Source organism: Gallus gallus, chromosome 3 (genome assembly GCF_016699485.2).
Source record: "Gallus gallus isolate bGalGal1 chromosome 3, bGalGal1.mat.broiler.GRCg7b, whole genome shotgun sequence".
Lineage (NCBI taxonomy): Eukaryota > Metazoa > Chordata > Aves > Galliformes > Phasianidae > Gallus > Gallus gallus.
This window is the reverse complement of record NC_052534.1, coordinates 10,885,826-10,909,049: the sequence shown is the minus strand read 5'-3', so window position 1 is coordinate 10,909,049 and position 23,224 is coordinate 10,885,826. Positions and strand designations below refer to the sequence as shown.

Here is a 23,224-nt window from a genome sequence, read left to right as displayed (position 1 = left end):
CTTGTGGGGTCTCCCCAAGCACCTTTTGGCTCCGTGCTCTAGGAACAGTTTGCAGGAGCCAAACCAGGGAAGCTCAAAGGAGGAGCTGTGGCCAGAACTGTAGGAATCACAGCTAGACCTGAGCAAAGCACTTAACTGACCAAATTTGGATCATCACCAATTGCTTCCATTTAATGAGACCCTGTGGAAAGCAAGACCGTGCGCTATGAACTTCTGAAAGGGGGAGCAGAACGCCTAGCTCAGTGATTAACCAACTAGAATAATCAGTTGTGTACGAGGCACTTTGGGAGATAGCTGTTATTCACTCACAGAAAGAACGAGGTGTCATTTCGTTTTTTTAGGGTTGTAAGTTTCTAACTAATTTTTGTCTCTCCTTGCCAGTGTAACGGTTTGAATGTTAATTTAATTTTGCAGAATATCATTTATGTAAATGTAATTAGAAGGGAAACGTGATTGGGAGATGCACAGCACCAAAGAAAATTTATTACTCCGAGGGGTATTGCTCTAATCATTCAACTGCAATATTGAGTTTCCCCAGATTTAATCTAAAAGCAATAAATTACAAAAGGCTAATGTCCTGCCCAACAAAAAGCTGTCATGAACCCAAGTTTCTGTGGGGAAAAAATTCAACTTCATTTCAGCAACAGGCTCTCCTCGTTTACACATTCCTTTTATGATTCCAGGCAAGTCAAAGTAAAATGAATACAAATGTGAGAGTTCGAACACTTTCCCTGAATATGTATGTGTGTCTGTTGGTGATTGTAACAATCAGTAAGCCAAAACATTGGGACTTCTCTATCTCTGGCAGAATTAGGAATGCGGCCCTACAAAAATACAACTGCATATTCTTCTCTCCACCTTAGCACGACCCTGCGATTTAAGGGAAGGCAAACTGGACTGTGATTAATTCCAGTGTCCATATGAAAGTCTGTTGCCAATGTACTGCAGTTTTTGTTCTCTTGCTAATGAAATGGATGAGTAGAAACTCTCTCTTCTTTTGCCCGAGTGCTTGAGCCTGTAACTTGTGCACTACATGGAAAGCCTGGTCTGTGCCGGGTAGTTGCCCTGTTGATGATGCTGGCCTGCCTTTACTAAAGGAGTGCTTTTGGAAAGTGGAATGAAAAACAAATGGGCAGATAAATTGGATGGTGTGATTACTTCTGCTTGAAGTCCAAATGTGAGTTTCCTCGGCAGTTCTTGCTGTTCAAGGAGCATCTCTCCTCTTGAAAAACCTGCCATGAAAATTCATCAGCAAATAAACAACAGCTAGGCAAAATAGGAACTGTGAAATGCCTGCCTAATGTGTATGCTAAAACACTGTTAAGCGTTGAGGTTTTGTGGTGCAATTTAGAATGAAGGCTGATGCCAACATTACACTTCCCTAAGAAGGGGAGTAATTAGTACAGGAAATAGGTTTCTTATGTTTTATTTAGCCAAATTCATCTCTGGTTTAACTCTACTGTAGCCTGGATTACATTTGCTCTTATTTCCTAGTGTTCCTCTGCATAGTTCTTTCTTACATGACCTTTAATTCACTGTGATTGTCTTTTATTTTAGGTGAGGACCATAGTTCCTCTGTCAGTTTGTTAGTATCAATTATGCTGTAAGCCTGGGTTTCTTGGCTCGCAAGAGGAAACGCATCAGATTTGCAACAAGTTTTTACAAAGTGCAAATTGGCAGGTTTACAGATTCCCACAGCTGTGCGCAGGACAAGGGGAGCTGAGCTGTGCAGGGCTACAGAGAGAAAGGCATGGAGAAACAAGACTGTGGGAGGACTGGGGAATAATGCAAGGAGCAGAGAAGACGTCAGTGTTAGGGAGCAGGGGCTAAACATACAAATTACTCATGTGCCATGAAGAAAGAACTTTCCTTATAGGCCTGCTTCTTCATGGCAGCTTTTGATGTGTGGGCTACTACTAGCTTAAAGCTTCTGTGGCTGTAGTTCTCCACGCATAGTTGTGTAGGGAGGCACCGATGTATGCAGCAGTATGTGGGACAAAGTGCCATGGGTACACTTAATTAACAGTGAGCATGTACAGCTCCAGTCACCTCATCCTCAGTCAAATAGGTAAGCACAGCTCAGACCATGACAACCTGAGAGTTTCATGGCTTTTTGCAGTCACATTAGTAGAGAATGCCAAAAATTATTATTATTTTCTTTCTTTTTTTTTTTTTTTTTTTTGCATAATGCAAAAAGGGGAATCTTGCATCTTGGAAAACACATTCTGCTCCAGGTGGAGGCTACTGTTCTAGAATTCCTTCAGATGCACACAGGACACATGGAGATTTTATTAGTCAAAGAAGTCTTCCAAGGTCATCATCATTTATTGGAATTCCTGTGTTATTCGTTCCAGCGAGATTTATAATTATAACTGGTAATTACAGAGGATCCACTAAACAATTCCATAGGAATTCCACTGTGATCTGACATTAATTAACAACCAATTATAAATTATAATATAACTTTTAAGAAAAACCACCAGTGTCTGAATTCCTTCTTTCAGCTACAATGAACTGTTAGAAGGAAAACTGCATTTGTAAGCTGGGGCCACGTTACAGATTGATCAGCATTGCTGTGCATTATGGCTGTGTTTCCATAATGCAGCCACTACGTGGATAGGCAGCTTAAACCTACAGAGGATGTGAAAGAATTTTTGTCCTCATCTTTGTCATAAGAGGCATCTGTCTCACAGGATTTCAACATTCTGTCATGTCGACAAGTGTGCACACTTCAAGCTTAGATTTTATCTGGCTTGTTGTGTAAATTAGACTGATGTGGATCATCACTTCTATGCGTGATGCAAGCTCTCTCTGGCTTGAAAGTATATTTTCAAAAATTGTAGCAAAACAAAACAAAAAAACAAAAAAACAAACAAAAAAAACTTATTGATTCCAATGAGAATAGAGAAGGCATGATAGCAAGTTATGAGTATTAACATGGTTCTGGCACTGTTTGGTCACCTGCAATAAAGATCTGCTATCTCATGGAATTTCTCTATCCCCCAGATCTGCCAGGTGGAATGCTATCTAGAGAGATGTGGGTAATAAAATACCTGATACGTGTGGATAATCAATACTAAGTCTCTCTCTTTCCTTTTTTCTTCCTTTCCTTCTTTTTCCTTTTGTTTTGTTTTGTTCTGTTTGGACAGCTCAGCTCTGTAATCATCACTAAGATTTTTAGGAAGGTGGGGAAAGTGGGATAATACCAAGATGCATTACGTGCAAAACCACATAGAGAACAAGAGACATAAAGGAAGACAGCAAATTCTTCTTGCGTGGATGAAATCATGAGGTAAGTTTGCAAAGCCTTGCCCTGCAGATTAATTTCCAGCATCTCCATTAAGCCTAATGAAAATCACATGTGTGTTTCTGAGTGTTTCTTTGCATATTTCTCCCTTGCCTTTTTGCAGTTTCTCCCTGGGATCTTCCACATCTCCTTTGATCAGTCTTCCCAGACCTAACCCTGAAATGTGCCAACAGGTCTGGTCCAAGTTAGTAAGAGTAAGTAACAGAGTGAAGTGTGGTCCTTTTAGCCAACTCCACACCCAGCTTTCAGTATAAAACATCACTGGTGTGATTGCAAAGTAATTCAAGAGAATTATAGCGTGACCTGTTTTGTTGCCTATACTCAAGCTACTTGCTGCTCTAAACCAAGTTCGTCTGCCATTGCAAGCTACCTTTCTCACAGATTTTATAGACATGGTAGTGTGGCCAATCCAAATTCCAGGGCTGATCACTTTATTGCTAGGGCCAAGTGTGGTTTGATTTGTTGTGTTTTGCTTTCAGAAAAGTACTCTGCTCTTAGTGCTATCTGAGATTGCAATCATTCTTTGAGATGGAAGGTCTGTTTTGGACCTGCTGCTGATTGCTCATGCAAATCTACTGTCTTTGCAGTCTTTACTGTTTCTCTGAGTCGGTGTAGGTGCGTGGGTGTACTGCATTTCTCCTTCTGTTGTAATTCTCTGACATTGTTATGGTATGTACCAGCACTGATCAACTGAAGCAGTGCTCTTACTTAAACTCTTACTCTTACTTTGGAATCCACTGCCAGTCTTGACCAAGAGATAGTCCTGCATGATGCATTTTCGTTAATGTGAGCATATCCTCATATAAAATAGATGCAATTGCAGCTGGGAAACGCCTGTAAAAATCTCATCCTGTAATGTTGCATCTAATTTGTTATCAGGGCATCTGTGAACAGCTTTGACAGTTAGCTGGAGATGTGTCACTGACAACAAGTAACAAAATGTTGTTGCTCTTGCTCTGACATAAGGAAATATTATAAACTTACTAGATAAGATCGGCTTCAGCAGTGAATCAGTCTAGCCCTACTGGACCCGGCAAGTATACAAGAACTAAACTTGTTGCTTTTCCTTGTAAGAACCCCTAAAAGGGATTAAGTTTTTAAGATTTGGCTACATGCATTTCAGATACTAATATGCTTTTTTGGTTCTGTGCCTGAATAAGATTTAGTGGAATTTGGAGAGCAGCTGGACACTAAAGCTTTAGGAGATGGAGCGTCAAACCAGGGCTTGTAGTAACCAACATCCTGTCAGCATATCCAAATGTTCTATATTTAACTTACTGTTAAAATTAAGTTTTGTTATTTTTGTCTACCTTCAGCAAAAAAGTTTGGTTTCTGTAAGATTAGAGAACAAGGCAAATTCAGTTAAGGCTATAAAATTTATCTCATTGCTTTCTTTTTAGCTTGCTGTTGATCTTATGGCAGCTGTAAGGGCAAATGGGAAAGATAGGTATTATATTTCAAAGGCGAAGTTATGAAAGTCTAAACTGCATCCAAAGTATATTTTACTACTAATAATGAGAACTGGATGAAGAGTATTTAAAAAAATATGAACCTGCCTCAACTACATTGGTTCAGAAATAACGAATCTAATGCAGTTTTCCAAAGAATAATTGATATTATATAATCATAACTGGCAGTTTATGTCATGAAAGTGACACTTGACACTTTGCTGCTATCCAGTTTAACATCATCAATTAAAACATCACTTGTGTAATGACATTTTAGTAACCGGTTTAATATCATAAATTATGACATCACCTTCTTTTATGGCATCAGGGTTGAATGAAAGGCTTTCTCTAGAAAAAGAAAAAGGGAAAAAAGGAGGAAATCTTAACATTGCTTTTCATTTTGTGCTCATAAAAGGTGTGTATGTTCTAGCCCTCTGGTCACTCATTAGAGAGCACCTGAGAACTGAAAGCTGCAATCCAGTGTGAAATAAACATTTTAAAAGAATGTGCTTTGGGTTAGCATAAGACAGCGTCCCAGTAGACAGTAGTTTCCTTTGCATAACGCTGATGGAAATCATCCAGGAATCATGGGTGTACTTGTGGAACCCAGTGAACTCAATTACAGTGCAGTAATATTTACTGAGATTTGGTGTGAAAGTTCAAGTTTGCATCATTACCTACAAGTGGCTGTTCTTTTTCTTCATGGTCAATGTCTTTAAGATAATCCTCTTTATTTTATTCCTCACTGAATGGTCAAATGTTGGTGTTAGATTCTGATATTTTACATCTCAGAGCCTTGTTGGCACTGAATTTTGTTATGACTGCTGGTGATTTGAGCCTTGGGTTGGCAAATGGCTCCATCTATTTGTACTGATTTAGCCTTGTAGAAACAATTATAATCCAGATGTGAATTGAGTTTGGAGTATTCTCAACTAAAGATAGCAATGAATTAGCATCTTTGTAAGATTAACTGCAGGGACCCAAATACTCTAGATATATTGTATGTTTTCAGAGCTGGCTTTCTAAATGCACATAGCATCAAATTCCCTCTCCTCCTAGCAAGGTAATTAAAAACATCAGTGACCACAGGCACGAGCAAAACAAGTTACAATCAAACATTTTCAAAATATTTTTGTATTTTTTTCTTTTGAAGCAGAGTCATTGCCATATTAAGCTGTGCTGAACTCCACTGGGACTATACCATGGGACGATGTCCGGTGCACGTTCTATGCAGAAAATTAACTTTGTACATGCAGAAAGCCCCTGTGAATTCATGTGATTCTCCCATGGCTTGCATTCATATCAGGTCCTTCATTTGTGAAGTAGGAAATAGAGAGATAATCCTAGATAGGGAGTCAAATTTGTGTTTAAAACAACTGAGCAACTGTTGCACATTTACCAGGAGACAATCATTTCCCTGAGTAATGTACAGACTAATTTCCCTTACTAATTCCCAGTCTGTAAATCAAGAATATGACAAATGAGTGCCACATGCCATCTGGGCAACTGTTCTGTCCTCTGTGAAGTACCCAATGTTCAAGAGATGCCCTAAATCTGGTGAGTCGATATGTACGATAATACTTCTGTAGACAAAATTTTAAGCAAATCCCTATAAATTGTCAGTGCATATCTTAGTGGTCTCCCGAGGATGCTGTGATTTACCTACTCTCTTTTCTCAACATTTTTTCAAAAGTTTTTTTTCCTCCATGAATATTTATGTCGATGCCTCATTTGCTGACTGAATTTCCACTCTGCTGGAATTATGCTTCCCCATAGTGCACCCAGGAAAGGTGAGCCGTTAGAGGTGAGGAAAAGAGATTCCATGACCTTTAGGAAATAGCAAGTGGCACTAGATAAAATGTATTTTGTGATGGGTTACTTATGAATTGGTTGGACATAATTACCAAAAAATTATTATCTCTCTGAAACAATTAACTTTTGGTAGATCACACTCCAAAGCTCCAGAAGCTCTGAACTTTTACAAATGGGCATTGCCCACTGCCACTCTTAGGCAATGAGTAATTCTTAGAATAGGCATGGGTGATAGATACCACATATTTCTAGTTATGAGTATGGACTTATTTACTGCTGGCACTTTTTTTAAAGTGACTTGTAAATGTAAAGGTGCTAGATTCAATGCTTAAGAATGTGTTTCCTTGGTGATAAAGCTTTCACTAAGCATGTTATCTATATATTCTATCTTATATGCAGACAAGAAATAATTCACACTGTATGTTATAGGTCTTGTGCCTTAAAATTGAGTCGTCCATTGACTTATGGCTGAGAAACATAGAAATCAAATCCACAGATGGTTCTTCTTAAAAGTGAAGTTTTGGCAAAAGCAATGAAAGCTATAATGCATTACAAAAGTGTGCATTTTTTAAAGTTGTTTCACTTCCTATTTTCTCTCTACAGAACTCCCTGAAGTTAGGAGGGCTCTTGTGTTTCATCTTGTAGTTTCAGCAGAACACAGTCTTTATTTAGCATGCCCTGCTACTGTCTATTAAATGCAAAGAGGATATTAGCTCAGAGGGGTACACAGATTAAATAAATGAGTACTCAGACTGAAAACTCTCTGGCACAGCATAATAATTTTTCTAATGATGAAGCAGTTGTGGTCAGAAATATCTTCAGTAGAGAAATAGAAATGCTTTTGGAAAAGTTTAGGTGGGATAGAAAGACTCATTAAAACCCTCCTTGTCCTAACAGAGAATTTCACTGCTGTTGGAGTGAGAAGTTGGTACTGTTGAAGTAAATTTCACCATTCTTTCCAACTAACCTTCATTGGTAAGTAAAATAAGGCAGAGTTGGCCCATTGTATGCCTGTGGGTATCTGCCTTGTGTTTCTGCTTTCCTCTGGCCTTCTGTAGAAGGATGCTCTTGCTTTCCGTCAGTTCTAGCACTTCAGAGCTTATGGAGGTTATAATGCAGAACAGGTAGATGTACAAGATGCAAAGTGAAAGCAGGCCTGCTACCAGTGAGACCATACTGATGATAGAAAGTTGTCATCCTAGCACACATTACACATGAGGGTTCAAGAACTATAAATGGCAAGAGGTTATGTGCATTAATTGCATCATAAAGTAGAGGGCCCCCAACGGAGGTCTGGTCTCAGCTGTGCTATGTCTGGGACAAACAATTAATGAGAGATCTTACAATCTCATTAGGCAGGACAGAAGCGGAGAGTATTAATCTCCTGTTCTCTGTGCTTGAGACTTGAGTTCAAATACGCCTACCGTTTGCACAAACAATCCGTGGAGGAGAGAGGAATGGATTTGCCTTTTCCCCAGTTCCACTCCCAATTTCAGAGACTGACTTTTCTTCCCTTTCTGTTTCCACCAGCATGAGCTCTGCAACACTCCTCATTGTGCAGAATTCATCAAAGACTTGTTTAGATTTGCTTTTCATCTCTAAATGTAAATTCTGTTCCTACAGTTTACAATTTTGAAAGCTGCAGTGTCATATGATAAAATGTGGGCTGTGATTTTTTTCCCAGTGATTTTCTCATATTTTGAGCATTCCATTACTCCCTGCTGTCCTTGCACATGCAAAACTGCCCCAAAGTGTGTTAAACTCTGAATACTTTTTTTTTTTAAATGGTTTTTTTTTTTGGTTTTTTTTTTGGAGGGTCTTCAGAAACATGTCAAGTTGTACAGTGTTTCTGAAGCAGAGTGGAGAGGGATTTTCTGGCTGTGCAGGTTGCAGAACCTCTTGTTGGCCACTTAAGAGAAATGAGCTGGATGCTGACCTCTTTGCAAGCTGTAGCCCAAATCATAACAACTTACTTGGAAGACAAATGAGACTTTGGAGAAACCTTAGAGATGGAGCATAGGGCTGCCACACCACAGACCAGCCCTATAGAAACCAAAATGGGACTTATCAGGGATACAGGCTGTAAAAATTGCATTATACACTCTCTGCCTCATCAACGCAGATCTTGTAAGGCTCATCTGGAGAAATCTATTCGTTGCTAGGCAAGCATTAATGGAAATGTAAGGAGCCTGGATGAATGTGAGCCTCCAAGTGGACTAACACCATACAGATGGCTCGAGTAGAAGCCAGAAGAGAGGAAGAAGGTACAATGCCTTCTACAGCTCACATTGCTGGTTTTGGATTTGGTGCCACTCTTGATTTGGCTTTGTGACGGCTTTTGCTGGAGCAGTTGCCTGTATCCCAGGTTTGGCATTGTTCTGTCTTGTACTGTTTTCTTCTAATGTGTCTTTGGAAATGCAAAGAAATGGAAGAGGTGCCATTTTGTCAATAGTGCAGGGAGCAGAAAGATTTTCTCCCCCATCTCTTGGTTGGCTTTGAAATACTTGTTTATTAATGGTTTCATAAGATTCTTACTCCTATCACCCGGTCTGTCTATTCTGCTTGAATATACTACCTCTAAACATAATAAACATGATAAAAAGAGTGTATTATTTTTCTTTTTAAACCAAGTCCAAAAACAAAACTCCAAACTAGCAGTATAGTTAACGTATAACAAATGCTGACTTTACTGCTTAATTTTTTCATTTTTTTCCTATTCTCCTCTGTTTTTCTTCATATCTCCAGGATACATAAACTCACTGTCACTTTCAGAGCTCTTCCTAGCTACGCAGCTGCCAGTCAATGAATGCACAGTAAAATTCCTATGACTGCCCATTCCTTATACTCAGATAAGTATTAGGCCAGGATCCTCAAATGTGATTTGCTTGCCTTGACTTTACCCACAACATAAACAGATTTGCAATTTTACAGGAAAGAATACAAACCAAACCAGCTGCCCTCTAGCCTGGGAAATCCCCATTGAACATCTCCGTTGGAAAATTCCTGCATCAGGACCATTTAATACAAGGAGATTTGAAAAACACTGGTTTTACCTGGGCTTTGGGTGGACAATGCATTCCCTAGAGTGCAGAATCCTTAGTGAAAACTGACAGAAAATAGAGTGAGGTAAAAATTAGTATTTTTCTTATCCCATCCATATATATATACTAAGTATATTTCTGAGTGATACTACTACTAAGAGATAAAAAGACTTTACAGTGTCCTGTGAGATGTTAAGGTGGAGCACTCTTGTGAGAGCAAGGAAATGAGTTGGAAGGGGACAGGTTCTACCTCGTTTTGCTGACCATGTTGAAGAAGGGGCAGGAACTAAAGCATACATTATTGTCTATACTTACTTTCAGTTTTGTTGGTATTGCCATATTTATCATCAGTTACAAAACTGACATGTTTATGAGGTAAATAAGTTTTTTCTTTAGGAATATTTTCTCCCCTCCATGTTGAAACATTTTAGATGAACAAAATAATGAAGAAAAAAACCCAAGGTCATGGGGTGATTTTTGTTTAGTTTTGTTGTTTTTTTTTCTTTTTCCCAGCCATATACTTTCATAGTCACTGTTGACAATTCTAGCTTACTGACATTAGAGCTGTTTAGTAAATGCCTTTAATTTCTTTCCCAGTGAGAGTCAGTCATATTCCAACCAAAATCCTCCTTACAAATGTGGTGTGATAGTTCATAGCTAGTATCTCTCTTACTTTGTGCCTGATTATGAGGTAGGGATTAGGAACTAGTTATGTTCAAGACTGTGATACATTTTTAAGCTTCTTGGTTGTCATTCTCTATTTTTCAGACCCACTGCAAGTATCTTCTAAGAGCACTGGAAATTGCACCGTGCTGCAGAGGACAGGGATAGATATAGATGCACAGCTGTTGCAAAAACATAACCATACCCCTAACATGTGGCTTTGTAAGGAGCATTGTGAACATCAGCCTTGACTTTAAAATATGTTGTTGCTTTGGCACTGGTGGTGTGATAAACAAGATAAACATTTTGTCATTTCTTATAAATACCCACAGGACTTGCATGGCTTCTCGTTGGTTGACATATCAACCCTTCACTAAATACAACAAAGATAACCTAATGGGTACATCACTTAAAATAAGTTGAGCTTAAGTGTCCTGGTTAATAAAGCTTTGTGTGAATTCTGTCTAATTCAAGCAATTTCAGCAAAAAGCATAGCAAGTAGCCAAGCTGGGATAAAAATGTTTTTGTTTCACCACTTTCATCCTCATAACATCCTTCACAGACACTATAACAGTATTTTAGTCTTTAGAAGAATGTCTAACAACATGATTGTCTCAACACCAGGCATGATCCCAGTGGAAATTAAAATTGCATGCATTTTCTCATCACTCTTTATTTAACAACCGGGAGACTTTTAATATTTGAAACTCAGCAAGAAAATTGTCTTGAAACACAGAGATTCCTTTGGGGTAATTTCACTTTTGTTTTGTATGAACTTTAGCTGAGCATTTTTTTTTTCACTGTAATACAGATCCATGAATTGTATGATGGTTAACAGGACTTTCTGTATGTGCTTCTCAGCTAACATATAGGGAAAAATAACAAAGAACATTCTAATAACATCACTTGAGTTAGCTAGCTTTACTAATAAAGATATCCTGTTTCACTTTCCTTCACAGTTTCTTTTAAACACCTTTTTGGAGGCTGTGTGAGTAAATGCAAAAAGTCACTATCTGCCCAAAAGGCAATGCAGTTGTAGCGCTTCTTGAATATTCACAATAACATCAGGCAGAAGAGGGTGAAAGAATAAACAGAACTCTGCTATGAGTATTTGATGGCTGGAACAAGTGAAGGCAGGAAAAATACTTTAGATTCTAACATCAACTAAGATTACAACATCCTATCCAGAGCTGTGTTTGATGGAAAGAGCAAAAGTTGTTTCTAAGAACAGAAGACGTCAGAGAAAAATATACAGACTTCTGCTTTGTTTACATGGAGAATCTTTGAAAAGCTTTTGCACTGTTATTTCCCCAGCTCACTGTAGGCTAAGACAGCAGAGTATGTCAGGCTAGGAGACAAAATAACATTTTTGTATTGCTGACAAGAAGTAGGACACTATCCTTGCTGTAATGTCAGTAAGGAGTGTTTTTTATATAACTAAGTGTATACTTGGCCCCAGCGCCAGTCAGTTAACAAACGTGTTACTTGGTTCTGTTGAGGACACTGATTTTTCTTTCTTTTCTTTTTCTTTTCTTTTCTTCCCGTAAGAAGGCATTTGGCATGTCCAAAAAATTTTGCCTTGATGGGGCTTAGTAATGCAGTTTGCTTGGCTCAGAGCAGTAGTATCCAGAAACTGATGGCTGGTTGGTATTCTGCAAAAATAACATTAAAATAGGCTCCTGCAAGTGGTCATAGAAAACTGTCAGTGCATTTGGTAGGGTTGATTGTATCAGCTGATTTCCATTAGAACCATTTTGGTTTTGCTTATAATCAACCCTCAGGAGATTGGCATGTTAACATGGCATCATGGCTATTGCATAGAAGCTTCCTATATTCATTATAGTTTAGATCTGTTCTGCAGATTGAAGATTCAGAGGTCAATAAGCACCTTTCAGAAAACTCCATTCACATTCAGAGAATGTGGTTATCATACTCCCTTGCTTTGGGCTTTGTTGCTTGTTTTCATGTTTCTAACAGAGTAACATCAACACTCCTTTCATACTGCATACACTCTTGATGTTTCCATCTTCAGCATTTCTGAAACCTGCCAGTCCCCACCAGGAATTTGGGGCTCTTCCCTCAAGTGTATCTACCAAAGTCAAAACAGCAATATCCAAGGTCACTCTTTGTGCACAACTTTATGCTGGGACTGAGATTAGTGTGACAGGTTCAAATCCAATCTGCTTATCAACTGGGGTGATTGTACACTGACATTTATGCTCAGATTTAGATTTTCACTCTTATTTTAACCCTTTCCGGTGAATCTGAATGACAAAATCTTTTTCTCTCACTAAATCTCTTGTTTTTTGTTTGTTTTTTAAGCTGATTGTCCAACAGAGGAATGCCTCAGGCCTCCAAGTTGTTTCTGAAAAGAGGTATTAGATCTGCCCCTCTGGAATGGCATCATTGAGACCAAGCAGAGAGAGAAGGTGCGTCATGTGCTCTTCTACCCATTAATACTGTGAAATGCGCAGAGATAGAGATGAGTATTTGCCATGCCAGAACATTCATCATCAGACTCCATTTCACAGCACAGTGTGTACTTGCGGGTAAGTCTGTAAGAAGTGAGGTTACTGGAGACATCTATTCTCAAACAGTTCCGCCAGTTGCACACAGCGTAAGACCTCAAGAAGCTTCATGGTCCAAATGGACGTTGGATACTTGTGGACTGTGGGTAGCCAACAGCAGTGTGGTGTTAAAGGTAGTCCACAGTATTTTGCAAAACTCGCCAAAACATCAGATTGCTATCAGAATTCCTAAAAAGCCAGAAGTCTGTTGCTCCACAGTTGTGTTTTTCGGGTTTTTTTTTTCATTCCTCCTTGTAGTTTCCAAAAATCCAGGAAAGATTTTACAGCTATCAAGATTAATGTGGGCACTTTTTCTGATCCAAAAATGCAGCATGCAGATCTGAAATACAAATGTTATGGTTCTCTCTCCTAGAGATCTCACCCCAGAAGCCCTCACCTGCCATTTCTAAAAGGAGCATTTTAACCAACATGTTGTAGGTTAAAAGATCATTTCCAGTATGAAACCCTTTGATGTCTTGAAGGGTTTTTGTAGCTTCTTGTAATGCTAATTGTGTATGTGCTGGAGAAGAAAATTTATGCCTAGAGAACCTGATAAGAAAGGGCTTAATGAGAAAAAATGCAGGAGATAGATATCTGTTGTCTTACTTCAGGGCTCTCCAGGTATCTCAGGGAAATGCTCCCAGCAGAATACTGAGAATTCAGTAACCTGACAGTGGGTGGAAAGACTGTGTTTCTGAAAAGAGAAGGCTTACAGATAGGCTCAGGGCAGGCTCTCACTGCCATTGAGCTCTTTATGCCAAGAGCAGGAGCACTGAAGTTGTTGTCAGAGTTACCTGCATGCAAGTCAGGTGCATGCAGTCATGATGGTTTGAACCTGTTATTGTCAAAGGCTTCTGTCAAACCTTGTGCTGTTCAGCCCACATGCTCCCATGTTCAAGATGAGCCTTTGGAGAAAGTTACTGCTGCAGTTTTTCCAGGATCTTAGCCAGTGGCTGATTTTGCATTATAAACCTTGGCAATTGATTTAAATCATATAAACCTTGGCAATTGATTTAAATCAGTTGAGGCTAGGGTTGTCCTCGTGCACAGTCTTGCACAGCAAACACTAACCTACGATCTGGTTATTGTGTGCACTGTGGTGTTGTGGAAGGGCAGATATCCATGTTAGAGTTTAACTTCGTTTCCCACTGAAAAGCCCTGTCATCGCCTTGTCCAGGCACTGGAAAGATTTTGGTTTGTGTCAGTCAGGGGTGGCTCTTTGGAGTGTACACAACTCTTGCCAGATTATTCACTAAAGCTAACAGTCATTTCTTTTTGCAGATCTCCCTAGCTACCCTTTTAAATGTTGCACCTCACATCATCACAGCCTTTCAACTCTACTGAAATCTTTGTGGTTATTTCCTAAGGTCTGTTTCTCCTGTATTACTACGACTGATACAAGCACATTACAGGATTTCCCTTTTTTATTCCAGCCAGAACACCAGTTCTTTAGGAACAAACAGGTAATCCTATTGATAGAAGCTGTTGGTCTGGAGAGGGCAATTTATTTCTTATTCTCTTTGGTATTTTAATAAGGGCAATCAACCCTAATTCCAAATTCTCTTGTGAGATTTTGCCTTCTGGGTAAGAAACATCCTTTGCCTCCCCCTCCCCCCTTTTCCCAAACAATCTTCTGCTGTGCTAGGAAGATGGAATGTATAGGTGATATCCCTTTTAGAAAATGCATCCATAATATATCACATGTATTGTCATTATGATGTATTAATGTAATGCATCATCAGAGAGCTGTCAGAGTGAAGATTTATTACTCTAAAATAAGTTATGGTAAGACACTGGGGAATGAGTTGACAGAATTTTTTGTTTATTTTTCTAAATTAAGAACTTTCAGAGTAAGTTTGAAGATCTCTTACCTTCATGAAGTAAGTAGGGGTGGGAGGGTCACAGAAAGGAGGACTTGAATCAAAAACACCAGAAGGACTCTGGAGGCCTCATAAGAATAAGAATTTAATATTTTCTTTACCCAGATAGTTTCCAAAAAGTATAGTGTGCAAAGTTTAAGTGTACTGCTTAGATGAGAGCTACATTAAGCAGTCAAATTCATTTTAATCAACCCAAAGTGGACTTTATTGATTTTTCCCTTTAAGGGAAACAGAGTCACCAAAGTATAAATCCTTGGGCTAAAAAAGGTCCGTTGGACTAAAACTGTTCCAAAAATACTACATAAGTCTATGCACTTTGGCCAGGTGTGTCCAGTGGACTTAGAAATGTGCTTTAAATCCAGTGAAGTCAGTGAGAGTTTTTCATTAGATTTGCACAGGCTTTGGATCAGGCTCCTTTGCTGCATCATGTGGTGAAGCCATGAAACTTGGCACATTTATAGCATTGTAACATAAAGCCATCTGTGTACAAGCACAAACTTTTCCTTATTGCCAAAGTGCTTAATGTAATTACAATCAGGCTTGCTTCTTCTCCGCTCGCTTCATCCATATGCTGAGATGTATGCAAACTTGAACTGGTAAAGAATCCCACAGCATCTGAGTGTGCGTGCTGCTTACAGCAGTATACATTGCTAACCTTGTAAATCTTATGCCCTTCTCCATTTCAAGGAACACACACACAGTTACAGACTGTCTTATGAGGAAACGGTCTGGCAGCAGAAGTATGCCGAACAGTTCAGTCTGGGTTCCTTTTTTGCTAACTACACGAGACACCTGAGTTAGGAGCCCAGTTGCCCTTACTCCTGATGGGTAGTTAGAAATGTCCCAGGGGGTGGATGTCCACAATAGGAATTGCCTTCAGGAGGTATCTTTCACACATTGCTGGCTAGAGAGTGAGCGTAGTGCTGTTGTATACCTTGTTCTCCATCTAAAGGAGATTATATTAAATCCTCAGGGTGTCCCAGTCCATAAGCAGCTGCAAAATAGTTGTTTTATCACACAGTTCACTCTGTGTTGACTTCAAATAATTCTAGTTGCAGTAACATCCCGTGGCTTTTACTGCATTGTTTACATTTCATGTATCATGATATTTGCATGCGATTTCTTCAATTCTAAATACAGTCTTGGTCAGTGGAAGCTAAATACCAAAGTTGCTCACAGGTTAATGAGTGCACTGTGCTTGCTGCTGACTGACCCTGTGGCCCATAGGCATGTAGTTAACATTATCAGTGGGGATGGTGTATTTGAAATGGATGTTAAGAATAAAAAGAAACACATGCAGTGGATGCATTTGAAGCAGGGAATAAGACTGCAGAAGAAAACTTGTAGAAAGCAGAAGGTAGTCATGCCAAAAAAGATCTACGTTTTCTCTTACTGAAAAACAGCAATGATAAGCTGTTTAATTTTGGCCAATCTTAGAAAGACACTTCCATTAATTACCTAAAAGGCGGGTATGAAATGAGTGCCAAGGTTATTTAAATTGCCTCTACCTAAAGTGTGTTGTAAACTGTACTGCTATCAGTCTAGGAAAAACCTCTCCTCCTCCATAAAGTTCAGAACAGTTTAATAATGTATGATCACACAGATACATTGGCTCAAGCCATGTTTTTTTTTTTTTAAGATATTATCTGAAATGGGTATATGAAGTTGCTTATTAAGCACCTGAATTTTGCAGATGACAAATGACACACAAAACTTTACTGGTTATCCCGAAGGCTGAGTAGATACATGATCATGGTTTAAAATGTACTACTGTCTGTAGGTATTATATAGCCATCTCAAATAGAGCAGAGATTTGCTTTTCTGAACCAGAATGTATGAAGGGCATGATTTCTTTTTGGTAAAAGTAGTCAAAAACGTTATTAGTATGTATTTGTTGTGGTCAACTGACATGTTTAGTAGATGATGGACCTGGTGTTCTGAAGCATCAGGTGGGTGGGCTTGTTGGATCAGCACATGAAGCATGGGAGCTTAGGGGAGATTTGGGTTAGGATCTATAGTCTGATGACAATAGTTTATTTCCTAATGGCATGGTGCTAAAAGAAAGGACTTCTGATCTATTCTGCAAGTGTTAACAGGCAAACAAGCCTTGGAGTTGAATGTTTCTGTGGGAGGTTGTCACAGGTACTACAAATTGGAAGGTTGAGTGCTTGAGTTATATAGTTATGAGAGCTTTGCCCAAGCTCCTGTCCACTCTCTATTTCTCAGTAGGGTTTTGCTTAAATTTAGTATCTGTGGTGGTTCAGACAGTCTTAGGTCAGTGAGTCTGAAAGGAGATAAAATGTCTTGGAAAGACCATATGAAATCTATCATGACAAACCACTGATAACTCCACATCTTATTAGCTTCAATTAAGTATTTCCATGGGAAACCATGGAACTGTTTAAAGTCATGATGACACATACACACACTTTGTTCCATCCAAAGAAATAATCTGTTTTCCAGATTTCCAAATAACCCAGTTATTTTTTTTATTGTTTTTCTTTTTTTCTTTCTTTTCCTCCTTTTAAAAGAAATAAATTATAAGAATTTATCTTGGGCTTGCTACAGATTTAAAAGGAGAAAAAAGGTTTCTTCTGTCCGACTTTTAAATTATATGCATGACTGGAGATAAATATGTTTTTTATTTATAACTGTGGAGAGGTGCCAAACAAAGCCTTTCATATGACGCACTGCTGCTGCAACGGAGAAGTACTTAAAACAGTTCCAGTCAAGTTAGGCCCCAAGACTTTTCATGCAACTTCATTCAAAATGGCTAAGAACTTTCATTTATTTTTCTTCCTTTCCTTTTGAACATCTTCAAAGGTTGCAAGTGCAACACGCTTAGAGGATGCCAGGCTTCTTCCTGCTGAGCTGAGACAGGCTGAAAACCACATTGAAACATGGGAAATTGCAGCTACCACAGATGGCAGATGAGGATTGTTTGCAGGCTCCCCTGGCCCTCCCCTCGAGGCTGGTTACAGTTGGATGAGGGTTATGGACAGGGGCTGGCAAAGCAAAGAGTCACTGTGCTGCTGGGAGACTGGGATGAATGGACTTTGACAATACTGCTGAATAGGAGTGCTTGTGGAACCGATACAAACAATCTGTAATTGTCAGAGCTGAAAAGTAAAAACATGATTATAAACTGCGCACAGGATCAGCTTATGTCAGCTTTAAATGATTTAAAAGTCTAGTGTCTGGAGCTGCATCTCACTTGCCTGTAAAACTCCTTAAAGAAGACTTACATAACCATACAAGCATGTCTCTCCCTTCTTGTGTGTTTATTGTGAAAACTAACCCTTTGTCTAGCACTCAGAAAGCAGTTTTTAAGACAGATAAATCAGGAAACGGGTTTTCTTGATTTAAATGGAAGAGATGCTTGCCTTGTCAGAGCAACTCTTTTAGAAAGCCCTGGTTATCCCTGCTCTGTGCAGGAAGGGCTCTCAGCAGCCAGGTGCTGATGCAGCCCCGGTCACCTGGTAGCTTCAGAACCTGGATGGATGTGACACAACTTCCTAAAAGCAGCAAGCTTCCCTGAGAAGAGAAGGAGCACAAGAAAGCCTCTTCTGTTACCTAGAGCCGACCGTCATTACGCCTGACCCTAGCTCATTACCCCTACATGTCTGCAGCAGATGGTGACCTTTGGTGGCACTGCACAACAGCAAGCAAGGAGATGCCTTCCTTGTGATTGTGGCTCCTGAATGCCAAGCGCTGCATCTTCTTCCCCACTCTGTGTCCAGCCTTCCTCTACACCAACACACCCACGGAAATTAAAGTACTTCTGCGTACTACTAAGCAACACTATTTAGGTAGTGGGCTACATTTCCAATTTTGCCACAAACGCCTTTATCTTCCCATCACCCAGCAGCGTGGAGTAGAATGGAAGCAACTAATTTACCATGTAATAAGATAGGGTCCTGTTGACACAAGTCAAGGGCAAAACTATTAAGTCATTAGGGCTAATGTTGTTACATTCTGATACAAAGGCACGCCCGGCCCTTTCAGATGTACATCTGACCTTTGAGGATTAAGTTTCTTCACAGCTTATTGTTAGTAGTGAAAATGTCTTCCCCCCCCCTTCTGCTTCACACACATTGATCTTTGGCCCTGTGCTACATACAGCTTGCAGATCTGCTTCTGCAGTCCTGATTTGCCCCAGTTTCATCAGAAGTAATAATAGCAAAGGCGTCACGTCCTTAATCCAGCAATGCTGAGAATACATCACATTGCTTTTCTTGACCCTTGGTCCAAGAGGTTGCAGGCAGAATGGAGGAGATAGAGGTGGCTCTCAGGATTCTTGCATAAAGTAAGAAAAGTGAGGACTGCTCAAATCAATCAGTCTAGATGTCATTTAAAGCTGTGTAATATGAACATGTCTTGCTATAGCCCTGTGTTATTTTGGTAAAACAACTTTTTCTAATCTAATAGCTAATTAGCCAGTTGACAGTTTCAACCATTGTATCCTCAACTTGTTCCACTGCCATTGCACAGGCAAGGGAAATGCAAGTGGACTCCAGAACTTGCCTTATTGTCCTGGTTAATATCTCTCAGGATTCATTTTATTCACGTCAACTTTGTAGACTTGTTTAGCTCTGAAAGTTTTGGCTGAATGCTCTATCTTTTGTGAGTCACTCTTTGAAATAAAGAGAGATGTTCTCACTTGGACTGCGGTTAGATTGTATCTCTGCTGCTCTGAAAGCTAAGTGTTCTCCAGGTGAAGTCATGGAACAGGTTATCTTGATGTCCTTTGTATGTGATGAACCTTTTTTCACTTCCAAGACGAATGAAGAAACCCTACCAATGGACACCCCAAGCTGTTGTACAGATAATTTGTCTGAAACTTCTGACCAAAATATCACATATTCACATGCTGTCATTATTTCACGAGGAAGGCTCATTTTATATGATGCTTTTGTCTGAGACTGTGTTAGATTTCATTTGCAAGTTGTTTATTATAAAGTTCATCTTGGAAAAGCTGTGTGATAGCTTTATGGCTGGTTTTTAACATGTGTAAGTATTGTTTGCTCTGTGTTGTAATACCACGAAGGCCAGTTTTCAAAAGTGCTCCAAATACTTTGGAGTTTATGCCCCTTTCACCTTAAAAATGTGAGTGCAATTAAAACTTCCATGTCTGGCCTATTAAAAATATGTCATTCAGCTTCTCTGTTGTTGAGAAAGGGGATGGGAGTGCATGAGTATTCTCTAATGCAGCCACTTCTAAAAATATATCTGAACCTATCTAGGCATATCTTGCTTATTTGTGCACCTTGTCCTTTTGAACTACTGGAAGGAGTTCACTCTCTGAAGGAAGAATTGGCTGTTCTTAAAAGTACAGCTGGGAAGCAAGACATCCAGTGAGCTTATGGCAAGCTGTGGAATGCTATGTTTCATGAATTTCTCTTTTAATTTATTTTGTTGTTGTTCCATGATTTTAAGTACGATGGTGATGGGAAAGTGCTACATTTCACAAATTTCTGCTTTACTGTTTTGCATTTTGAGGCTTTAAATACAGTGTTGACCAGGGAAGGGAAGTTGCACCGAGAAAGATTTTGCTCTTCAAACTGTACGTGCCAAGGTAGGTCTGGAACGGATGCTCATGGCTGAATTAATAAACTCTGACTGCAGAGGTTTAGAACAAGAATTCTGACAGACCCTTCACATGACAATACTAGTGGGAGTCACGGTAATATCATCTGCTGCTGAACATTGCGAGCATGTGAGTACCGTTGTGCCAAAGGTTAATATGCCAGTTTTATTTCCTTCTCTCTACAGCTGTAATTTAAACGAGTTGCACACATAAGTGATGTTATATGCATAGGGGTTTGCATTAAGTTTGCTATGTCAGATTTGTTTATAAAAATCATATTTTGAAACACTTGCCCAGGGGCTCCGTTCTGGGGAGCTGCAAGCTGATTCCTTTTAAAGAGGCAGCTTTCATTTTCCATGAATTTTCAATAGAGATTTTGGAGCTCTGAGCAGGGAGCTCTGTTTTAAAATTAGCACTTGCCCAGGTTTACAATTGGGTTTAATTACGAAGCAAGAGGGAGCTTAATCTTGTTTTACGTGTGTGCCGCGTGACCCTTCCCATACCTTACAGGGATTGGAAGGGCCCCCTGCCTCTCTTGGGGAAAATTGCTTCCCAACATTTTGGAGACCATTTACAATGTTTTTGTTCCTATGCAGCAATGTTAACATTGCCCATAAACCTAATAGTCACACAGTAGTTAATAAGCGGCAGAAAGTTTTATAGTCTTTTCCGCAGTTGTTAAAAGCCTGCTACTGTAATTTGGTCCTGACCATGCAAAGCACATTGGTTGTTGTGAAAAATAAGAGGCCCTATTTTGGTGTATTCCTGGAAACCAATGGAAAGGAGAACCTCTCCTTAGCATCGTGCTGAATGTAATGAATTTGAGGATTATTGGAATTGCTTGGTTTGTAATATAAACACTCGAGGGCTTGCCAGCAGTGTACCTTCAGGATGTATGGCTATTCTAGAAAAAGAAAATCATTTTTTATTTCTGTTAAGAACCCATTGTAATTAGTGGCACTATCTGGCAATGGATGGTTTATCAAATTGCCTTTCAGTTACAGGAAATAGGATCCATTAATGATCTTGCAAGCATATTTTTAGTCAGACTCAGCAAGAATCATTTTCTAGCTGTCCTTCTATGTTATGTAAACTAAGAGCATTTCCAAGGTCTCAGCTGCACTGCCCTGTGTGCCATTCAGAACAGTTTTTACCTTCTCCAGCTAGAAGTGACCACACTAGTGGAAATAAGGTACTTCTCAAGGTAAGATTTCTAGAATCAAACTTGTACTGAAGGCATCTCAAATGCAGTTATGTTTGGACTCTGGGTATACAGTTCCTCAACACATCAGCAGGATGTAGGAGAGCTTGGAGGTGGGACAAAGTGGTGGCTGAAGGATTGGCAGGCAAGACCCAATTTGAAGAGGAACTGTTCTTTACAAATTTCTCCAAGGGAAGTTTCCACAACTCAGCCTCTGCTAATAGCAGATCAGTTTCTAATTAAGGATATTTATCTCAGAAGGTACCTGTTCTAGTTGTACAATCTCTATACAAGTTGTAACTTGTATAGAGATTATTACACAGCAGTGAAGAGTGGTAGGGGAAAGGAGTAAGGAAAAGATCATTTGCTTCTAAATCAGAATATTATGAACATCACAAGCTCTCAAATGCAACTATATTACATGCTATCTGAAAGGGCAGGGTTCTAATTATTTGGCTGGTATAAGTCTGCTGCAGTGCTTAAGATGCCGTGGTTTCCTTTGGATGCAATCTTACACCTGTGTTGCCTGGGATTACAGTGATATGTTTTGAGCCATCTGTAACGTTTCTAAAATGCCTTTTTGCCTCAGATTAACAGTGAGTACTTTGAGTACATGAAGTACAGTACAATGAGTACATAAACCTTTACATTGTTCTCCCTTGCCCTATCTGAGGAGGGGGCTGTGGGCTGCAGTGAATGAGCTTGGTTGGGTTTTGCACCCTCTGAAGATTGAGTTATTGGCTCAGTGCTGAATTTAATGGGAGTTTTGAATGCACTGAATGGATAACTTAGCCATGACAGAAGTAAAGGGTGTGCTGTGTTTATGGTGGGTGGGCACTTCAATGAGAAATCTCCATGAAAACAGACAAAGCTCCACACTTACTCTCATGTGCATTGGGACCCAAATTCAACACAATGACATTGCCACCATGCTACAATAGAAGTTTAAAAAGGAAATGATATTATTTGCTCAGTAATTTCTGACCCATTGCATGATTACACTACTGGACTCATTCTGAAACACATATATGGGAGTACCCTCGTAATTAAATGTCTAAAAATACACCACTGCCATTTCTGGGTTGGTTTCTGAAGAGTGGTTGCATAAAACTTTATTGAGATACTTAATGCACTGTGCTGTGCTCTCTTTGGGCTGAACTGTTACTGGGAAAAATGAATTCAGCCTTGCAATGGTTGCAGTGCCTTCCAGCTCCAGCACACTGAGTTCTCTGCACAGTGTATCAAAAATTCCCATATCTGGCAGGCTTGATGCTGACAGGGTGGGAAGTGGAAGCAGCTCCCTGTGACTGACCCTTCCCACAGTGCCTGGCTTCCTTGCATCTCAAGGCTCAGCGCACCTGGTCTGCTGCCAGATGTTTTCTGCTTTCCTATGGGGGTAAGATAGAAAATCCCGTGTCATCCTGAACAAGGTATGGAGGGGGGGGATGGAGAGGGAGCTCCTTCCACAAGATGCTCCTGGGACTCAGTGCAACCCTTTGGCTTAGGTTCGCCCCCAAGGTACGGTCTGGCTCAGCACACTAGCTCCTGTCAAGAAGTCAAACATTGCTCTGGAAAACAAAGTTGTCTTCATGCGGTAAGTTTGTTCTGCTAAGCCTTGATCCAAAACCCACTGAAATCAACAGTGTTTTGAAGTCAATTTCCAGTGATTTCCATGGTCTGGAGATTAGATTTCACTGCCATTTGGATCTCAAAAGTTC

At 39.7% G+C, this 23,224-nt stretch overlaps 1 long non-coding RNA gene across 1 annotated transcript in view; it reads left to right on the top strand.

The window, feature by feature from the left end:
* Positions 1 to 23,224, top strand: part of LOC101751026 — a 155,653-nt gene that overhangs the window by 56,993 nt on the left and 75,436 nt on the right. Inside the window, exons 6-10 of the long non-coding RNA XR_006938985.1 lie at positions 3,150 to 3,292; positions 3,411 to 3,501; positions 7,465 to 7,542; positions 12,594 to 12,700; positions 14,206 to 23,100. This is a non-coding gene — a long non-coding RNA (uncharacterized LOC101751026). The remainder of the gene's footprint in view (positions 1 to 3,149; positions 3,293 to 3,410; positions 3,502 to 7,464; positions 7,543 to 12,593; positions 12,701 to 14,205; positions 23,101 to 23,224) is intronic.